This window comes from Dipodomys merriami, unplaced genomic scaffold, assembly GCF_024711535.1.
Source record: "Dipodomys merriami isolate MVZ:Mamm:240054 unplaced genomic scaffold, mDipMer1.0.p SCAF_1547, whole genome shotgun sequence".
NCBI classification, from domain to species: domain Eukaryota; kingdom Metazoa; phylum Chordata; class Mammalia; order Rodentia; family Heteromyidae; genus Dipodomys; species Dipodomys merriami.
Genome location: NW_027202879.1, coordinates 16,498 through 20,974, shown reverse-complemented (window position 1 = coordinate 20,974; position 4,477 = coordinate 16,498). Strand labels below are relative to the sequence as shown.

Genomic DNA, 4,477 nt, shown 5'->3' with positions numbered 1-4,477 from the left:
ATCGAAGAATTACCAGGGTTTTCAGTATTTGAAGTGTACTTACATATTTAATTTTACTATTCTCACATTCCTGTACATTTAACAATGAATAAGATTATGATGTTCAACAGAGTTTATAGGCTATGTGTAGTCTTTAAAGTTACCAACTAAGATTGCTTTTTATGACTCATCTCATCATTTGTATATGGCTTATATCATCATTTGTTCCTCACTAACATATAAAGTAAGGAAGCCCTAAAGTTTTAAGAGAAACTGTGCAGTTAACAAAGTCTTAACTCTTCACTCTGCTTCTTTACACTAAGACTTTGCAACATCTCATTAGTAATGTTTCTACTAAACTCTGAAATGTACTTTTTAGTAGCATATGTCTGCTACCATAAATCTTAAATATTTATAGAAAAGTTGTATGACCTGACAAACAGTCCTAATTTTGGCCTATATAAGCAAATTCCCAAAATTAAATATATTTAAAACATTAAAACTTTTAACAAAACCTAACACTTGCCACAGTGTTCATAATGACAGGTGCCTTGTACAGAATAATTGAATTCGTCCTCCTACACATCTCATTTTTTTATTTTTATTTTTTGTATACATACTGTACAGAGGGGTTACAATTACATGGGCAAGATAATGAGTATATTTCTTATAAAGCATTACAACCTCCTCCTTTGTTTACCCTTCACATCCCTTCCCAGCCTTCCTCCACCCCTCCTACCCAATACCCTCCCACCCGATCCTACACATCTCTTGAACAACAATATCTGGGATTATTTTGTTTCTGACATGTCAATCTTGACTATTCTTAAATGTGTGCTTATGTAAGAGGTACATGGTTCTAAAATTTAACGAGAATTCTTCAAAACTTACTTTTCTTTGAATTGTCTAGTTTAAGAAAATCAATTACACTTTATCTATATAAAATGCTCTGTGCTCAATTCAGCAGCACATACACTAAAATTGGAACAATACAGAGAAGATTAACATGGCCCCTACGCAAGGTTGACATGCAAATTCTTGAATCATTCCATATTTTTACAACTAAAGATGCTGGAGATGATGTGGCCACAAGGGAACTTTACTTGATTCTTGGTGGGAGTTTTAACTTGTTCAACCACTTTGGAAAGCAGTATGGAGGCTCATCAAAAGATTCCATATAAAGCTCCGCTATGACCCAGCAATCACACTTTTGGGGATTTACCCAAATGATCACAAAGAAGACCATACTAAAACTACCAGAACAACTATGTTTACTGTAGCATTATTTACAATAGCTGAGATATGGAGCCCACCTGGAGGGCCCACAGAAGATGAATGGATCATGAAAATGTGGTATATATATACACAATGAAATTCTTGCCTCCATCAGAAAGAATGACATCGCCCAATTTGTTAAGAATTGGAAAGACTTGAAAAAAATTTATTAAATGAAGTAAGCCAAGTCAAAAGAAACATAGGTCCCATGGTTTCCCTCATTTTCAACAGATAATATATGTCTAGAATAAGAATAGATCATAAGCTATGTGCATATCAGATAAGATGATATTACCAGAAATGAATCAGACAAGTGATTTTTCTGTTTCTTGCTATTGTTTCTAAGATACTTATAATGTGTGAGGTGATGTTTTTTGTTCCTTTATATGTTCTTCCCCTACGCTCTAACCCCTGTTTTCACTGTATTTGAAGTTTGCGCGCCTACATCCTGTGTATAAGTTTCTCTAATTTGGGGAGGGGAAAGGGAAATACAAAATAGTTAAACAGGGATACAGGTTGAGATGCACAAGACACTATGTTGAAAAATGAACTTTACAATTTAGACAGGGGAAGGGGGAGAGGAGTGTATTTGTTGAGGTGGGAGGGAAGGGATGGTGGAAGAAAAAGAAAGGAAGAGGTAACAATGCTTGTTAGGAAATGTACTCATTATTTGTTCAAATAAATATGACACCTCTGTACAGTTATTTTTACAGGTGGACCCATTGCAACAATGAGAAGTACAAGTCGTTATGTCAAAAACGAACTTTACAAATTTGGGGGGGGGCAGGGAGGATTGGGTGGGAGGGCTGGGGAAGATGGGAATGGATGGGAAGGGGAAACAAAGGAGGAGGCTACAATGCTTGATAAAAAAATGTACTCATTATCTTGCCCATTAAATTGTAACCCCTCTGTACAGTATTTTCACAGTAAAAAAAGTATAAAAATATTCTGATATAGAAGAGTTTATTTCCTCTATTTTACCCAGATAATAACGTTAACAAAGAAATTAATGCAGAACACTGATATGCTGATACGAAGGTATTTTGAATAAATGTGCGTGGGGGGTGTTTGTACACACACGCATGCACACATGCACACATGCACATGCTTGTGTATTGGCATGCTCAGAGTTTGAAATCAGGGCTTCAAGGTCTTGCTAGGCCTTTCCTCTTTAGATTGATGAGCTAATATATAAGCTACATCTCCATTCCTGGCTCTTTACTAGTTCATTATAATTTCTGAAAAATAATTTCATGAATTTATTCTGCCCTGAGTGGCTTCCAACAGTTATCCACAGATCTCAGGCTCCTGAGTAGATATCCCGAGTAGATAGGATTACAGGTGTGACCACCCAGGACAAGGCCTTAAGAATAATTTTAAAAATAGAAGAAAGTTTACTTTATGGGGGCCTGTTTTATCATCTCCTACTTTTAAAGCATTTTGGAGTGATTATATGTGAATTTACTTCGTTTTCGGATTCTTAAAAGATAGTAAGTGTTGGTATTTAAAAGTTTTAGTACTTTTTGAAAAAGGACACTGGAGCTGTGGGACAAAAGAAATTTGACTCTCTTTGGACATCAATTTATAAGCTCAGTTCTGTGCATGATAACACAATGTCACCAACACAGTCTGTGTTGGAGACAAAATGTAACAGAAAACAATCGCCATGGGCAATATTTGGTATGCTATTATTATAGGACAATATGAATATTGAATTGAGAGTGTAAGAAAATGGAGAGATTTTACCTACAATTTTTGTATTGCTAAAAGGCTTTTGGAGACTGTGACTCATTTCCTTCTTCACTGTGTGTCTTTGGGCCATGCACTTCATGCCTTTAATTACAATTTTTTCCCAACACTAAAATGATAATAACATTAGCATTATAGCAAATGTTATCTTAAGAATTGAGAGAAATAAAACTTGCAAAATACTTAACATAAACTTCTATGAATGAGCTTTGAGTTTAGCCATAATTTTTAATATTAAATAGAATGCAATAATATTACAGAAAACATTACAGGTAGTGAGCAACCAGAAGGAATATGATCTATTGACCATGCTCTGCTTCTAAGGAAGCCAGGTGTACAATGTCTCATGCTTTAAATCAAACTGATTATCTTATGTCTTGGTAGTGTAAAAGTATCAAGGACAGAATAATGAAGGAATGTTGTAGACTGAGGTAATGTCCATATGATAATGTGAAAAACTGATAAAACGTAAAAGTACCTGAGCAGTATATTGTGTTTTACATCATTTAAGTTGCATTGCAAAGATAGGGAATACCTAGAACCATGAATTCTCTTTTTGATATCCTATCATAGGTCCTTAGCAAGATGAACTCTTTCTTCATTCTTGTAGAAGCATTATCAGATGAGAGGAACTGTATTTTTTGTTTGCTTCTTTCAATTTATTCTTCAATTTGAAATCTGAACTACTTGAGAATGAAAGAAACCAAGGGAAATTATACATGCAGGCTTTTGAAAGAACAATCAACATAAAATAAATAAAATACACATAGCCTTATGAAAGGTCTAACTAAATTGAGTTATATAGTCTAAAGTGTAAACAGAAAATGATATAAGCAATATTATGTTATTGAAAATTGAAAAATGTAAGGAGTTATTAATTTTTTCCTTTCTCCTCCCTTGAATTAATTATTGATTTTGTATAAAGAGATTAAAGATGAGATTAACAAGAAATGATTAAAATTCAAAAGAGTTCTGGGAAGATGGTAAGGGAGAAGCTGGAGGCTACAGGCTCTTTCATAGAAAGCAGTTTAAGTGTTCCAGTGAACAGTCCTAAGCAAGAGAATCACACCAAGGGTGCCATCACAGTACAGAAAGTTTGGCCAGCGAGGGAAAATCCAGGCAAGGGGACAGGTCCATGCACTTGTCAGCAGGCTCAGCTGCGGTTTTGGCGGTGGCTGAGGCAGCCATAGCCACCAAACCTGAAAAACAGAGCGTCCGGGACGAAGGCCCCAGATCAGCGGGCTAGGGGATTCTACACAACACTAGCAAGAACTGACAAGGAAGAGACATCTTCATCCTGCAGATCGAAGACCAGAGATGACCCAGGAACCAAGAGTCTGCTGTGAGTAGAAGCCTGACATCCTCACTCCTTCTAAGGGAGCAGAGGAGGAAAGGCAACTCCTCCCCTCTCCACTACTGGAGATCTCCATCTTTGATACTGATAAAGGCCTGGCTGAGCAGCTAGCTCCAACTC

The 4,477-nt window shown here is 36.1% G+C and overlaps 1 non-coding gene across 1 annotated transcript; it reads left to right on the top strand.

The window, feature by feature from the left end:
* Nucleotides 1–930: 930 nt before the first annotated feature.
* LOC138827373 (U6 spliceosomal RNA) lies at nt 931–1,037 on the top strand. The gene has a single exon (XR_011372058.1). It is a non-coding gene; the product is annotated as a U6 spliceosomal RNA (small nuclear RNA).
* Nucleotides 1,038–4,477: the final 3,440 nt, after the last annotated feature.